The sequence below is a fragment of the Callithrix jacchus genome, chromosome X, assembly GCF_049354715.1.
Source record: "Callithrix jacchus isolate 240 chromosome X, calJac240_pri, whole genome shotgun sequence".
NCBI classification, from domain to species: Eukaryota; Metazoa; Chordata; class Mammalia; order Primates; family Cebidae; genus Callithrix; species Callithrix jacchus.
Window position 1 is genome coordinate 61640723 of NC_133524.1, and position 18056 is coordinate 61658778.

Consider the following 18056-nt stretch of genomic DNA (forward strand, 5'->3'; position numbering starts at 1 on the left):
GCAAGACCCTGTCTCTACAAAAATAAAAATAAAATAATTAGCTGGGCATGGTGGCACATGTCTGTGGTCCTAGCTACTCCAAAGGCTGAGGTGGGAGGATCACTTGAGCCCAGGAATTAGAGGTTACAGTGTGCTATGACTGTGGCACTGTATTTCAGCCTGGGTGACAGAGTGAGACCCCTATCTATCTCTCTCTCTCTCTCTCTCTCTCTCTCTCTCTCACACACACACACACACACACACACACACACACACACACACACACACACACAAATTTAGTTGGAAGCAAGGACTCAAAAAGATACTTTTACAAAAGTGTTCCATTCAGCAGTAGTATTCAAAAAAGCCAAAAGGAGGAAGCAACTCAAGTGTCTATTGCCAGATGATAAAAAATATGGTATATACAACCAATTAAATATTAATCAGCCTTAAAGAGGAAGGAAACTGTGACATATACTATAATATGAATGACACTTGGGGACATCATGCTAAGTAAAATAAGCCAGATGTACCTGGATTAGTCAAGTTTAGAGATAGAAAGTAGAGTGGTGGTTGCCAGGGACTAGGTAGAAGGGAAAATGATTTCTTTATTTTATTGAAAATCATTTCTTTAATGGGTAGGGTTTCAGTTGAAATGATTTGTTTAATGGGTAGAGTTTCAGATAAAAACGTTCTAAAGATTGACCTAACACTACTGAACTGTATACCTAAAAATGATCAAGAAGGTAATTTTAAGTATATTTTAATACAATTCAAAGTAATTTAAAAAGAAATAATAGCGTTCCCATGGACTCTACCCAGTTTCCCCAGTGGGTAACTGGAATACACTAACACAACCAGGATACTGAAACTGATAGTGAAGATACCAACAATTCCAATAGGCAAACTCCTGTTCTCCTTTAGTAGAGACACCCACTTCCCCCTCATACACATACTCTGTCCTTAACTCTTCATAACCATTAATTTGTTCTCTACTTTTCAAGAAATTTATGTAAATGAAACCGTACAGTACAGAGCATTTTTTAAATGGGCATTTTTCATTTAACATAACCTCTTCAAAGCGTTGTATATATTTAGTTTGTTCTTTATTACTGAGCAGTATTCCATGGTACAGATGTATCACAGTTTGTTTAACCATTCACCTGCTGAATGACAGCTGGGTTGTTTTCAGTTTTTGGCTATATGAATAAAACTGTTATAAATATTCATGTACAGGTTTTCATATAAACAGAAAGTTTTCCTTTTTTCTTGGATATATGGCCAACAGTCCAATTCATGAAATTGTTGGGCCATATGGCATTTATATGTTTAGTTTTTTAGAAATCTGACAAACTGTTTTTCAAAGTGGCTCCATACTATTTCATATTTCTATTACATAAATGAGCCAAAGGTGGCCTCTGCATATGGGCCTTATGTTGTTTATTTTTTCTTAGCAGGCTGGGAATCCATTAGCTTAAAAGCCTACCAGTACCAAACTCAAATTTTTACACATCCAATTGTTTTAAATAGCCCAAGTGAGCATATTTTTAAACAATTAGAGCCTGCCTGTCTTGCATACCCCATGAAACAGCACTCAACATCTGCTAACCAAAGATTAGATTAACCTAGGAGTAATAAAAACCCCAATTCACTGCTTCCCTTTGGAATCCTCTTGACCCAGCAACTTCCTGACATGCTGCTTAGTGATCTAGACATAGAAGACCCCTTGCATACCATTCTTTTTTGAAGAGAAGTTTCCTTGCCTTCCTCCCCTTCTAAGTGCTGGCTTTTGTACTCATGCAAACCTGTCAAAGTGTTGGCTGCTGAACACCCTCCACTAACCACCCCCCCAAAAAGCTTACTGTGTGCTACTCTGGTCATCTCTTTTCCCTTTTCCCTTGATTAGCCCTAAAATCCCTATCTCATTACAAGTGACAAAAAGAATAGAATTTTGGTAATGACCAGGAAATCAATATGGGACCTACCAAGTCAATAGGAGGATTAACTGGCAAAACAACCCTGGATAACCTTAAGCACTTGGGACTTAGAATTTGGAACACATTTGCATAACTTTGGCATGGCATTGTTCTGTACTGTATTGCACTCTATATATTCTATGGTCTCCCCCATGCCTCATGAGCCTGGACAAGTAGTAGTGCCAGTATTTGAGTAAATCCTTGAGATCAGAATTTACTTTTGGGAGAGGCGCCAAGCTGGGTAGGGAAGGTCAGCCTGCTCACCTGGGTCTACCACTAGAAAGGCACTAGGTAGGCACTTGTGAGCCTGAATAGAAAATGGAAAAGTATATGCCTGTGGACTACTTGTGGGTTACCCCAGATCCCATAATGGGCTATAGTAGGAGAGCTCTCCATGGCTGGACTGGTGATATGTGATGAGAATACTCTGAGATAAGAGAATATCCTTGTCCCTGGACACTGCTATGGCAGGTGAACAAGCTGATAAGGCAGATGTGTCAGTCTGATGCTGGTCTCCTAAGCACAATTGGGAGAGACACTCACAAGCAGCTAGTAGTCCTCTGCTAGCATGACAATTATGCTTTTGATACTCTCATTCTAACCACTGTTGGAAGCATACTGAGCTCTCTATCCTTCGGCTGAGCCAGCTAAAGCATTACTTCAAGTGACTAAATCAAGAAAAGTTACATCACAGAACAACAAAGGAAGTGGCTATCCTACTCAAGGGATGCTCCAAACCATAAAGTAGGTGCATGTTGGACCTTGCTGTTGGTTGTTTTTCACCAAGGTTTGCCCAGAGAGGAGGTAGAAACTCAAATTCCTACAGGACACTAGTTAGAAAGGGAAGATTCTGGCGAAGAGAATTGGTGAACTCTAAAGAGAAAAGTAGTAGCATGGTGTCACTATGCTAGGGACTAGGATCATTTACCCTCTGCTTTGCCAGTAACCACCAGCAAAGTCATAAAGACAGAAAAACAAAAGAGGGCCACTTCTCTTTTGGAGCAGAAAATCCATCCTCTTTCTTGCCCTTACATCCAGTCTCTCCTTAAGGACCTGACCCAGAAACTGAATGAAAAAGGGGCTGCATGCTTATATATACAGAATGTTATCTGGCAGGGAGCAATCTCCACCTAACACGGCAATTAAACAATTTGGCTGTTATAGTACAAGATGGAAAAAAAATGGTGTCACTGCCAAAGAATCCCACATAGAGAGACTCAAGATGGCGCTGTGAGAACAACCCAATATTGGAGCTCTTCTTGTTGAATCCGCAAACGGTGAGTCAGAGCGGCATTACCAGACTGATCTTTGTTGCCCACAGAACGGGGAAACTCCCAAGTATAAAAAAGACATGGGACGCCAGGCAGTAGGTCTGCCTGGTGAAGCCGGCAGCCGGGGCGGCGGCAGCCGGCCCTACCCAGCAATCCCCACAGGGCGTGCTTGTCCGGGTGCCCTGTTGAACCGGCAACCTGAGACTTGAGAGGGCTGGACTTGAGACTGAATGAGACTTGGACAGTAGGCCAGCCCAGGGGATTGCAGGGATTGGGATACCCAGTGGGACGAACAAAACCGCGATTTCAAACTATCCCGAGCAGACGGTCCGAGACGCTCTGTGGGGGAGGGGCGTCCACCACTACCGAGGCAACCCGCCCCAACTGAGATACACGCCCACTGCTGAGGCAGCCAGCCGTTGCCGATGCAACCCGCCCCAACTGAGATACACGCCCACTGCTGACTCAGCCAGCTGTTGCCGAGGCAACCCGCCCCAACTGAGATACATGTCCATTGCTGACGCAGCCAGCCATGCCGAGGCAACCCGTCCCTACTGAGATACACGCCCACTGCTGACGCAGCCTGCCGTTGCTGAGGCAACACGCTACAACGAAGAGACTCCACCGCAGGGCGTGGCAGAGACCACAGCAGAGCCGGCAGGAACAGCGCGAATCACACAACAGAGGGCGGAGCCTCGGCAGCCAAACAGTGAATAGTCTGCCTTCTAGCTGGGCAGGACACCTGATCGGTCATCCAAAAATAAAGCCCAAACCCCTCAACACAGAGCATTTGAGAAAAAAAAAAAAAAGGGTTTTTTAATGAGCTCTGTTGCAGCAGAATCAAACATAGCAGCCTAACAGCCCTGAATGAACAACAGAGTGCACAGCTCAGCAATTAAACCCCTATAAAGTACAAACTGTCTCCTCAAGCAGCTCCCTGACCCCTCTATATCCAAAAGACTGACATTAGGCAGGCATCATCCTGGGACAAAGAGAGCAGAAAAAGAAACTGGTGGCATCCCTCGCTGTGCCACAGCTACTAGAGGTGCACCCCAGACAAGCAGGGTCTGGAGCGGACCTCAGCAGTTGTACAGCGAAGGGGCTAGACTGGTAGAAGGAAAACCAAGCAACAGAAATACTTCATCATCAACATTCCGGGTGTCCACTCAGAGACCCAAACGAAAAGTCAGCAACTACGCAGACGACCAGCGGAAAAATCCACAAAGATGGGAAGAAACCAGCGCAAAAAAGGAGGAAAACACCCGAAACCAGAACACTTCGCCTCCTGGAAAGGACCAAAACTCCTCACCAGCAAGGGAACAAAGCTGGACGGAGAATGACTGTGATGAAATGACGGAATTAGACTTCAGAAGATGGATATGAGAAACTTTTGTGAGCTAAAAGATCATGTATTAAATCAATGCAAAGAAACTAAGAACCTTGAAAAAAGATTTGAAAAAAGATTCGAGGAAATGATAACAAGAATGGATACCTTAGAGAGGAATATGAATGAATTAAAGGAGCTGAAAAACACAATACGAGAACTTCGCGAAGCAAACACAAGTTTCAATAGCCGAATTGACCAAGCAGAAGAAAGAATATCTGAAGTCGAAGACATACTCAATGAAATAAAACGAGAAACCAAGATCAGAGAAAAAAGCGCAAAAAGGAATGAACAAAGTCTCCAAGAAATGTGGGACTATGTGAAAAGACCTAACCTACGTTTGATAGGTGTACAAGAAGGGGACGAAGAGAATGAATCCAAGCTGGAAAATACTCTTCAGGACATCATCCAGGAAAATTTCCCCCACCTAGCAAGACAAGCCAACACTCAATTGCAGGAAATACAGAGAACACCACAAAGATATTCCGCAAGAAGAGCAACCCCAAGGCACATAATCGTCAGATTCAACAGGGTTGAAATAAAGGAGAGAATACTAAGGGCAGCCAGAGAGAAAGGTCGGGTCACCCACAAAGGGAAGCCCATCAGACTCACAGCAGATCTCTCGGCAGAAACACTACAAGCCAGAAGAGAGTGGGGGCCAATATTCAACATTCTTAAAGAAAAGAACTTTCAACCCAGAATTTCATATCCAGCCAAACTGAGCTTCAGAAGTGAAGGAAGAATAAAATCCTTTGCGAACAAGCAAGTACTCAGAGATTTTGTCACCACCAGGCCTGCTTTACAAGAGCTCCTAAAAGAGGCACTACACATAGAAAGGATCAATCAGTAAAAGCCATTCCAAAATCACACTGAATGCTAAAGAGCTTCAACATAATGAAGAATCTACAACAATTAACAGGCAAAACAGCCAGCTAGCATCAAAATGGCAGTATCAAATTCACACATAACAATATTAACCCTAAAAGTAAATGGACTAAATGCACCAATCAAAAGACACAGACTGGCAAATTGGATAAAAATCCAAAACCCATCAGTGTGCTGTATCCAGGAAACCCATCTCACATGCAAGGATACACAAAGGCTCAAAATAAAGGGATGGAGGAAGATTTACCAAGCTAATGGAAAGCAAAAAAAAGCAGGAGTTGCAATTCTCATCTCTGTTAAAATAGACTTTAAAGCAACAAAGATCAAAAGAGACAAAGAAGGCCATTACATAATGGTAAAAGGATCGATATAACAAGAAGAGCTAACGATCCTAAACATATATTGACCCAACACAGGAGCACCCAGATACATAAGGCAAGTTCTTAATGACTTTCAAAAGGACTTAGACTCCCACACAATAATAGTGGGAGACTTTAACACTCCACTGTCAATACTACACAGATCAACCAGACAGAAAATCAACAAGGATATCCAGGGCTTGAACTCAGACCTGGAGCAAGCAAACCTGGTGGACATTTACAGAACTCTCCACCCCAAATCCACAGAATACACATTCTTCTCGGCACCACATCTCACCTACTCTAAAATTGACCACATAATTGGAAGTAAAGCACTGCTCAACAAATGCAAAACAACTGAAATCATAACAAACAGCCTCTCAGACCATAGTGCAATCAAGTTAGAACTCAGAATTCAGAAACCGACCCAGAACCGCACAGCTTCATGGAAACTGAACAACTGGCTCTTGAATGTTGACTGGGTAAACAACGAAATGAAGGCAGAAATAAAGAAGTTCTTCGAAACCAATGAGAACGAAGACACAACGTGCCAGAACCTCTGGGACACATTTAAAGCAGTCTCTAGAGGAAAGTATATAGCAATAAGTGCCCATATGAGGAGAATGGAGAGATCCAAAATTGACACCCTATCATCAAAATTGAAAGAGCTAGAGGAGCAAGATCAAAAAAAACTCAAAACCCAGCAGAAGACAAGAAATTACTAAGATCAGAGCTGAGCTGAAGGAGATTGAGACACGAAAAACCCTTCAAAAAATCAATAAATCCAAGAGCTGGTTTTTTGAAAAGATCAACAAAATAGACAGACCACTAGCCAGATTGATTAAAAATAAAAGAGAGAACAACAAAATAGAGGCAATAAAAAATGATAAAGGGGAAATCACCACAGATTCCACAGAAATTCAAACCATCATCAGAGAATATTACAAACAACTTTATGCACATAAACTAGTAAACCTGGAAGAAATGGATAAATTCCTGGACTCCTGTGTCCTCCCAAGCCTAAACCAGGAGGAAGTTGAAACTATGAATAGACCAATAACAAGGTCTGAAGTCGAGGCAGCAATTAAGAGCCTACCTCACAAAAAAAGCCCAGGTCCAGACGGGTTCACAGCCGAATTCTACCAGACACACAAGGAGGAGCTGGTACCATTCCTTCTAAAACTATTTCAAACAATCCAAAAAGAGGGAATACTTCCTAAATCATTTTATGAGACCAACATCATCCTGATACCAAAACCCGGCAGAGAACCAACGAGAAAAGAAAACTTCAGGCCAATATCCATGATGAACATAGATGCAAAAATCTTCAATAAAATATTGGCAAGCCGATTGCAACAGCAAATCAAAAAACTTATTCATCATGATCAAGTAGGATTCATCCCGGGGATGCAAGGCTGGTTCAACATACGCAAGTCCATCAATGTAATTCACCACATAAACAGAACCAAAAACAAAAACCACATGATTATCTCAATTGACACAGAGAAGGCATTTGACAAAATTCAACAGCCCTTTATGCTAAAAACCCTCAATAAACTCGGTATCGATGGAACGTATCTCAAAGTAATAAAAGCTATTTATGACAAACCAACAGCCAATATCATACTGAATGGGCAAAAACTGGAAGCATTCCCTTTGAAATCTGGCACTAGACAAGGATGCCCTCTCTCACCACTCCTATTCAATATAGTACTGGATGTTCTAGCCAGAGCAATCAGGCAAGAAAAAGAAATAAAGGGTATTCAAATAGGAAAGGTGGAAGCCAAATTGTCTCTATTTGAAGACGACATGATAGTATACCTAGAAGACCCCATTGCCTCAGCCCAAAAACTCCTGAAACTGATAAACAACTTCAGCAAAGTCTCAGGATATAAAATCAATGTGCAAAAATCACAAGCATTCGTCTACACCAATAACAGACTTAAAGAAAGCCAAATCAAGAGCTAACTGCCATTCGCAATTGCTACAAAAAGAATAAAATACCTTGGAATACAACTCACAAGGAACGTAAGGGACCTCTTCAAGGAGAACGACAAACCACTGCTCAACGAAATCAGAGAGGACACAAACAGATGGAGAAACATTCCATGTTCATGGTTAGGAAGAATTAATATCGTGAAAATGGCTATACTGCCCAAAGTAATTTACAGAATCAACGCTATCCCCATCAAGCTACCATTGACTTTCTTCACAGAACTGGAAAAAACCACCATGAACTTCATATGGAACCAAAAGAGAGCCCGCATAGCCAAGTAAATTCTAAGCAAAAAGAACACAGCGGGGGGCATCACACTACCGGATTTCAAACTATACTACAAGGCTACAGTAATCAAAACAGCATGGTACTGGTACCAAAACAGAGATATAGACCAATGGAACAAAACAGAGGCACCAGAGGCAACACAACATACATACAACTATACAATCTTTGATAAACCTGACAAAAACAAGCAATGGGGCAAGGATTCCATGTTTAACAAATGGTGTTGGGAAAACTGGCTAGCCATGTGCAGAAAGCAGAAACTGGACCCCTTCCTGACACCTTACACTAAAATTAACTCCAGATGGATTCAAGACTTAAACATAAGACCTGGCACCATAAAAACCCTAGAAGGAAATCTAGGCAAAACTATCCAGGACATAGGAGTAGGCAAGGACTTCATGAACAAAACACCAAAAGCATTGGCAACAAAAGCCAAAATAGACAAATGGGACCTAATGAAACTCCACAGCTTCTGCACGGCAAAAGAAACAGTCACTAGAGTGGATCGGCAACCAATAGAATGGGAAAAAATTTTCGCAGTCTACCCATCTGACAAAGGGCTGATATCCAGAATTTACAAAGAACTCAAGCAGATTTACAGGAAAAAAACAAACAAGCCCATTCAAAAGTGGGCAAAGGATATGAACAGATACTTTACGAAAGAAGACATATATGAGGCCAACAATCATATGAAAAAATGCTCATCGTCACTGGTCATCAGAGAGATGCAAATCAAAACCACATTGAGATACCATCTCACGCCAGTTAGAATGGCGATCATTAAAAAATCTGGAGACAACAGATGCTGGAGAGGATGTGGAGAAAAAGGAACACTTTTACACTGGTGGTGGGAGTGTAAATTAGTTCAACCACTGTGGAAGACAGTGTGGCGATTCCGCAAGGCCTTAGAAATAGAAATTCCATTTGACCCAGCAATCCCATTACTGGGTATATATCCAAAAGACTATAAATCGTTCTACTATAAGGACACATGTACACGAATGTTCATTGCAGCACTGTTTACAATAGCAAAGACCTGGAATCAACCCAAATGCCCATTGATAATAGACTGGATTGGAAAAATGTGGCACATATACACCATGGAATATTATGCAGCAATCAGAAATGATGAGTTCGTGTCGTTTGTAGGGACATGAATGAACCTGGAGAACATCATCCTCAGCAAACTGACACAAGAACAGAAAATGAAACACCGCATATTCTCACTCATAGGTGGGTGATGAAAAATGAGAACACATGGACACAGAAAGGGGAGTACTTAACACTGGGGTCTATTGGGGGGAAAAGGGGAGGGCCAGTGGGAGGGGGAGGTGGGGAGGGATAGCCTGGGGAGAAATGCCAAATGTGGGTGAAGGGGAGAAGAAAAGCAAAGCACACTGCCATGTGTGTACCTACGCAACTGTCTTGCATGCTCTGCTCATGTACCCCAAAACCTATAATCCAATAAAAAATTAAAAAAAAAAAAAAAAGAATCCCACATAATAAGCATGGAAGATAGGAATGACCCCCAAAAGAGGCTTTGTACCTCAGTTTACACATACCTTGTTGATGTTGATTTTTATGGCTTGGAGTGCTTCCCATCCTATATTAGGCATTATAAAGGCCTGGGCAGACTGTCAATGGAAAATGTTAATTAACCAAGGCCAACAATCTCCTCCATCAGCTGGGGATGTTGAAGTGGGTTTATCAGGCAACAGATGACCTGCAGCATGATGACTTCGCAAGTCCAAAGGAAACTGAATTCAGTCCTGTGTCTAACCACTTATTTCTCAGGAGGGCTCCTGACAAGTGTAAGTCCTCATTTTGGGAAATAATGACTAATGCTAAAACAACTGAAGAATTCATAGCTTCTCTGGATTTAGTAGAAATACAAGAAAGACAAACTCAAGTGTTGTCTGTTAATTCTATGAATGTAACTCCAGCTAGCTTATATCAAAATTACTATCAACAGTTATGCTGGACGCTTCTAGACCAAGCAAACCATGCACAGCCAAGTCCGTGGTTTAGCTTGAACTCTGAGATAAATAAGAGGGGTTACATTGGACCCTTAGGGACAAAGGAGCCCACACTGCATGATCTCTCATAAATTGGTCAAGCAAGTATAACATTGACTAGAGTTAGATTACAATCTGCAGCAGGTATTCAAAGATAGCCTCAATCAGGAAGCCTGCTCTTGATCTCCTACAATGGCAGGGACCCATCCCCACATAGGGATCTGGTGGTTGCAGAAGGTGGCTACTTCCAGGAGACAATCACCCTTTTAACATATTAACTGTAGTTTGGTTCCAAATACTAAACAACATTGTTTGGCTCTGTTGGACATGGGTACCCAAATCTCCCTAATCCTAAGAATTACTTAAGCTCTAAAGGAACCCCCTCACCTCTCACCCTGTCCAGGAGGATGATTATGTAAAGGAGCAATTACTTACTTAACTATTAAAACTGATCCAGTTCTGCTAAAAGATGCTTTGATTCTGGTGATACCCCTGAGACTATCCATTTTCCCATTATTTGAATGAACTTCTTCAATCAGCTAGTAACCTCACAAAACCTAATGTTTTTATGATATTGGTGGGCACTACCCCATAGAAACCAATTAACTTTCCCCTACCGGTGCGGGTGGTAAATATGACACGTACAAGCTAAGGTAAGGCACTGAAGGATTACAGAATATCATAACTTAGTTAAGTAACACGTACTGATTCTTACCAACTCAACTTTAAATTCCTTGGTATAGCCTATGTGTAAAGCCACTATTAATAAATGGAGGCTAACTATAGAGAGTTAAATAAGAGCACCTTTTTATTAGAGCACATCTACCAGATATCATCCCAATGGATGACATTCAAAACAACATAGATAAATGGTATGGAATTATACACTTGCCTAACATATTTCAATCAGGAAATATATTGTATTTTTTGCCTTCACTTTGGAGGGTAAAGAGTATATGTTTTCCCAGCCACTTATGGAATACTCAAATAGCCCTATGATGGAAGATATGCAGACATGAATTAGATGCCTGCCCCATATTTCCACCAGAAATTCAGGTTTGGAATTATATTGATGAAGTCCTCCTTACTGAACCTTACCAAGATTCTCTCTCACAGGCTGTCACAACTGTGAGCAAACACTTCCATGTCATGAAAGGGGATGGTGTCTTAGTCCACTTAGGCTACTATAATGTAATACCATAGATTGGGTGACTTATAAACAAGAGAAATTTATTCTTCACAGTCCTTGAGGCTAGGAGGTGCAAGGTCAAGATGGCAGCAGATTTGGTATCTGGCAAATCTTCTCTTCCTAGTTCACAGATGGCTGTCTTTTTGCTGTGTCTTCACATGGCAGAAGGAGCAAACAATGTCTCTGGGGTCTCATTTATAAGGGAACGAATCCCATTCATGAGGGCTGTGCCTTCTCCTAATGCCTAGGCCCCAACTTCTAATAACAACACATTGGGAGTTAGGATTTCAACATATGAAACTGGGAGAACATAAATATCTATAGCAGATGGGCTACTCCCCACATAAGGGACAAGATCTCTCTATTAAATCTTGGGGTTACTTTTGGAACTTAGAAGGATGAACTACTCTCAGTCTGATAAGACAAGCTCCTAGTGCTCCAACCTCCCACATTGGTAAAGAAGATCAAACATTTAATAGAAATTTTTATATTCTGGCTCCAATACACTCCTCACTCCAATATTTGCCACTGAGTCACCTGTCTTTCACTTTTCAGTGAGAACCTGAGCAACAAGATACTAGATAAACTAAAGAAAGCTATCACTTTGGCTCTCCCATTATTGCCTATGAGATAAAACTTAAAATGAGATGTTTCTGACACTAATAAAAAAATTGTTTCCTATATCCTCTTGATCAAGTGAACAGGTAAACCCAAATGCAAGAACTGTAAAATTCATTTTTTCTCTCACAAGAAGATTTAGAAGACTAAAACTATAAACTTCTTAGAAGAGAACATGGGGGAAATCTTCATGACATGGAATTTGGCAATGATTTCCTCAATATGACACCAAAAGCACAGGCAACAAAGAATTGATAAACTGTACTTTATCAACATTTTTGTACACCAAGACATTATCAAAAGAATAAAAATGCAACCAGAGAATGGTAGAAAATATTTGCAAATCATATATATGGTTTGGGATTGATATACAGAATATGTAGAGAATTCCTACAACTCACCACAAAAAACAAACAATCCAATTCAAAAATGGGCAAAGGACTTGAACAGATATTGCTCCAAAGAAGATACACAAATTAACAATAAGCACATGAAAAGACGCTCAGTGCCACTAGTCATAAGGAAAATGCTAATCAAAATGACAATTAGATACTACTTCATACCTACTAGGATGGGTACTATCTAAAAAAATGAAAAATACAATTATTGGTGAGGATACAGAAAAAAATGGAACCCTTGTGCATTGCCGGTGTGCATATAAAATAGCACAGCCACTGTGGAAAACAACTTGGAAGTCGTTTAAAAAGTTAAATATAAAATTACCATATGATCCAACGATTCTACTTTTAGGTATATACCTAAAAAAAATGGAAGCAGAAACTGAGACACTTGAATACTGATGGTCATAGCCAAATTATTCACCAAAGCCAAAAGGTAGAAGCAACCCAGTTGTCCATCAATGAATGAATAAACAAAATGTGCTATATCCATACAATAGAATATTTTTCAGCCTCAAAAAGGAATGAAATTCTGATACATGCTACAACATGGATGGACCCTGAAAACATGCTAAGTGAAATAAACCAGACACACACACACACACACACACACACATACACACACACACACACACACACAGAAATATTGTATGATTCCACTTATATGATGCATCTAGAATAGGGCAAATTCATAAAGATAGAAAGTAGAATAGAGGCTGTCAGGGGATGCTGAGAGAAGGAAATGGAGAGTTACTTTGTTATGGTATAGAGTTTCTGTTGGGGATAATGAAAGAGTTCTGGAAATGAATAATGATGGTAGATGTACAACTTCTGATTGCTGATTACACTGTACACTTAAAATGGTTAAAATGGTAAATTTTATGTTACCTATATTTTACAAACACCAAAACAAGCAAAAAATGCCAAGGGACCAGAGGATGGACTCTGATATAATGAACCACAGCCTCTGTATATGGACCCTATGTTGTTTACTTCATTACAGGTTAGGAACCCATTAGCTGAAAAGCCTGATGGTATGAATCTGAAAACTTCACATATTCAGTTGTTTTAAATATAGCCTACATGAGAATATTTTTAGGCATTAGAACCTGCTTGTTTACATACTCTGCAAAACTTCACATATCTGCTACCCACAGACAAGATAAACTAGAGGGCAATAAAGACCCCAAGCTGCTGCTTGCCTTCAGAGTTCCCTGACCCACAGACTTCCCGCTGTGCTGTCTAGCAATATCATGTATTAATAGACACGACAGCCCCCTCTCCTTCAAAAGTTTTTTAGCCCTCCTCCCCTTATGGGTCATGCCCTCAGGCCTAGACCACAGAGTCTGGATGGCCTCGTGCTGTGAAGGATTTTCCTGGGTGCAAACCTGTCAAAGGGCCACTCAAAGTTTGTTGTGTGTTAATGCCATCTCATGGTTCTTATCAGATGTAAAATCTTTCAAAGTCTATAATCCCCACCAGGAATGCATGAAAATTCAGTTTTTCAATATCTTTGACAGCACTTTGTATTGTCACCATGTTTTTTTTAAATGTTAACCATTCTGATAAATGTAGTAATATCTGATTGAGCTTTTAATTTGCATTTACCAAATTGGCTGATGTTGAATATTTTTCCTTTTTAAAAAAGTTTTAATGTTTCCTCAAGACAGCTTAGCTTGCACTCTACTTGGATAAATTTCATAAGCTAGTTTTCTATTTCTAGTTTTAAACTTTATCCATATTTCTGACGACAAGACATGCTGCAAAAAAATAGTTCAACAGAGTTATGATCACAAAACAATTTTTATCCATTCTACAGTGTTTCAGAATTACTAGTTTATTTTTAAATACAAAGTAGATATAGATATAGATGCTAATAGTGATTAATGTGATATATTTCTTATAGTCAACTGTGGTTCACATATTACTTGTGCTCAAAGAGGAAGGCACAGGATTTCCTAAAATGAATCACCTTATAAAGAGTTCTTACTATACAAATTATGTCACATTTACTGTACATTACCTTAAAACTGAGGTATTATACAATTTATAAAAACCACTTGATCAGTCTTTATGAAGCAGTACATATGTGCCAAATTCCATTTTAGAAGTTTCCACATAATTTTCAAAGAAAACAAAGTTTGAAAACAAGTAACGTTTAAATACAGCATGGTATTCTACCAGAAGTGAAACTTTTTTCTTCTTCTCTGCAGGACCCAATGAAATCTGAAAATGAACTATGTTATAGATTTACCTCATGCAAAGATCTTTATGTTCTCTCTGAAAGTAAAAAGCATGGCCTTTTAAGCACATTTTACTGTTTTATTATTATGGCAACTTGTGTACAGCAGCACAGTCTCTTTTGAGAAAAAGACATGATTTTTTTCAAGCAAAGATCTATACAAATTAGTTCTGGTAATAAGGAAAGCCTTTCATGGCGTCATTCATCCAGTGCAAATGCACAGAAAAACCTTCCTGAAATGTTTTCTGACTTGAGAATCAACTAAAAAGAAAACCATACTAGGTAAAGTAAATAAAAACTTGGGGGGTGGGGAGAAAGAAGGGAAATAGAAAACATAGGCTACAGAGTAAACCAATGTCTGCTGCTGATCCAGTATTTGTTTTTACATCTAGTGTACATTAACACTCATGATCTCATTCTAATGATTTACTAGGTGATCAGCATTCTGAAGGCAAATCAAGTTTGTATGTGTTCACATACAGCACCACTACCACACTCCTGTACATAATCACTCCAGGACTAGGAGTCTAATTCATGAGTGAAGAGCCCCAGATTTTCAAGATGATCCTGACTGTCCATCACTGAGTCAGACATTCATTCAACATTTTCCACTCATACATTGCTTCATAGCAAGGCCTAGGCTCATTTTCCTTTTACTTATATGGGCATCCAATTCTCTTTTATGCTTACAAGGCTGGAAGATAATAGTACTACACGTTCTCCTCAATATATACAGAGTAAGTCAATGTCTTTTCTCAGGCACTGAAGATCTGTGACCTGTAGTCCTTTTTACTATGAACAGACAAAATAAGCATTCATGTAAAGTTTTCATTATATTTTGCTATTCATTCTCACTCATACCCATTCACCATTTTGACCTCATTTGGGCATTTTCTGTGATTCCAAATGTCCACAATTTCTTTCTAAAACTGGAACCCTTTATTGGTATACTGGCAGATAAACTGAAACCAATGTTTCACTTTTAATTGCCTCTGGATCAAGGCTAAGATCTTCATCAATATCATTTGAAGATAACTGAGCAATGATCTCATAGGCCAATTTGTAGATGTCTCCATTTTCATGATTTTGAAGTTGTTCAATTATCTCCAGTCCTCCACATTTTTCTGTAAGATTGGCTATGGATTCTGCCTCAGTTTTAGCCATTTCTAATATATTTACTTAATGTATCCATCAGTACTACATGTACAACTTGTGTATCTTTTACAGTCAGCAAATTGCAAAAAGGTGGGATAACATTTTGTTGGATAAGGTAAGACACTTGAGCTTTCCTTCCACGAATTGTTAAGTTGCTTATGGTCCAAGCAACTTCCAAGAGTCAATATCCCCCTTATCCATAAGGTTTATTATTCTTGGCACAATATTGGCATCAATTACTGCCAGTATCTGCTGCTGATTACCTACAGTGATGTTACAGAGGAACCATATTGCCTTTTTATTTTCTCTTTGGGATTTGTCAGGATTACCCAGCAGTGTGAAAGTGCATTATAATTCAAAACTACTTTTGTTTGCTCTTCAATTCCAGTAGCAATGTTGTTCACACCTTGAAGGGCAGCAGTTGAAACTTCTTTGTGGCTGAGCAGAGGAACCAAATGAAAAACTATTCCAGCATCTATTACCATCTGTATTTGTTCACTAGCAGCACCAGTGAGGTAAGAGAGGGCCCAGTCTGTATCTACTAATATATTTACAACTGTACAATGAATTAAAACTCAAAGAGCTAGAAGTATTTACTGTATGGTTTCCATTGGTGGCAGCAGGTCTTTGTGGTGACATAAATTGACCATAACCTAGGCTGGGCATGATGGCTCATGCCTGGAATGTACTTTGAGAGGCTGAGGCAGAAGGACTGCTTGTGCCCAGGAGTTAGAGGCCTGCCTAGGAAACATAGCGAGGCCCTGTCTCTACAAAAACTTTAAACATTTAGCTGGGTGTGGTGGCACACACTTGTGGTCCCAGCTATTGGGGAGGCTGAGACAGGATGATTATTTGAGCCCCAGAGGTTGAGGGTACAGCAAGCTGTGTTTGCACCACTGCATTCCAGCCTGAGTAAGCCCCTATCACAGAAAAAAAATGTTTTGAAGGAAAAAAAAGGTTTCACAACTCCAAGATTTATGACATAATCTCTACATTGGAAGAACCATCATCTACGACAGTTCCCAATGCCTACACTGCTTGCTCACAATATTCTGATAAAGTGAATGGAGGAGCCACAGGAAAGGTAGCACAGCATTGGATGAAACTACTGCTTGAACTTGTTCAGAGGTTCTAGATGCAATGTTTGTCAAAGCCCATGCAGCTTCAAACTGTAAGGAAGAATAGTCATCTCTTTCAAGACAATGGACTCAAACAGGCAGTATTCCAGATTTTATTGTTATAAATTGGTAGCTTTCAATCACTGGACAAAGCTTCCTAGCAGACTGAACTGCATTTAATAGAATTTCTTGGTTATCACTTGAAGCATTTTGAACAATAGCTACTAGAGAGGTATTTTACACTCTATAATCAACATTTATATCAGTCTTCACAGGCATCTTCATGCAGTACATTCCTTCCCCTTAAGACATGTTCATCTTTTATTCTTCCTTAATTCAACTACAATTTCATTTTGCTGTCTTCTCATAATCTCCAAGTTGCAGACTTTGCTCTTAAAATTCTTGAGCCATTGGCTGCCCAGTTTCTCACTGTCCACTACGGCTGAGCCAATGACTCCTTCCCCTACCCAGACCCCAAAGAATCTGCCCCAACCACCCCACCACATTGACACTCCCAGGAACCAGGCTGCCTGCGCTGCTATGCCTATTGTGCCACTGCTTCCTTCCTCCTCTCAACTGCCTCAGCTGAGGCCTTCTCCTCTCCCTGCCCAACTCCCTTCCCCTCCCCAACCCCAGTTTAAGAGCAGATCAGGTGGAGACAACTACAAAAGTGGGGCAGCAGCAGCAGCAAAACGTGCTACAGGGTGAGAGGGTGAGATAGCCTCAATCTCTGTACACCTTTTCATATGCTTATTTTTCATCTGTATGTTTTCTTCAGTAAAATGTTTATGTCTTTTGCCTATTTTAAACTAAATTTGTTTTTACTATTAAATGTTGAGTTCTACATATCTTCTAGATACTAGTTTGTCACTGGATATGTAATTTGTAGTATTTTCTCCCAGTCTGTAGCTTCCATAGAGGAAAGGTTTTTGATTTTATTGAGGTCTAATTTACTAACTTTTCCTTTTACAAATCATACTTTCAATATCAAGTGACTTACTTGAAATTTTTTCTAAGTTTTCTTCTAAAAGATTTATATTTTGAACATTTTACATTTAAATTTATGATCCATTTAGTATAGAGTATGAGGTGTAGGTCAAGGTTAATTTTGAGGGGAGGAGGCAATGGATTGCTCAGCATCATTTGTTGAAAAGACTATCCTTCCTCCATTTAATTACTTCTG

General features: G+C 40.0%; 1 protein-coding gene, 1 long non-coding RNA gene and 1 pseudogene across 5 annotated transcripts in view; 1 reads left to right on the top strand and 2 right to left on the bottom strand.

The window, feature by feature from the left end:
- LOC144581023 (uncharacterized) overlaps nucleotides 1–18056 on the top strand; it is a 198369-nt gene that overhangs the window by 118472 nt on the left and 61841 nt on the right. Inside the window, exon 3 of one of the 2 annotated variants that reach the window (XR_013531513.1) lies at nucleotides 16144–16260. The exons of the other annotated variant lie outside the window; for it this stretch is intronic. This is a non-coding gene — a long non-coding RNA (uncharacterized LOC144581023). Of the gene's footprint in view, nucleotides 1–16143; nucleotides 16261–18056 lie in introns of those variants that run through there. 2 annotated transcript variants of the gene reach the window in all.
- The window catches only part of MTMR8 (myotubularin related protein 8), a 167586-nt gene that overhangs the window by 42072 nt on the left and 107458 nt on the right, over nucleotides 1–18056 (bottom strand). The window lies entirely within an intron of this gene.
- On the bottom strand, nucleotides 15335–17461 carry LOC103790257 (importin subunit alpha-3-like; annotated as a pseudogene).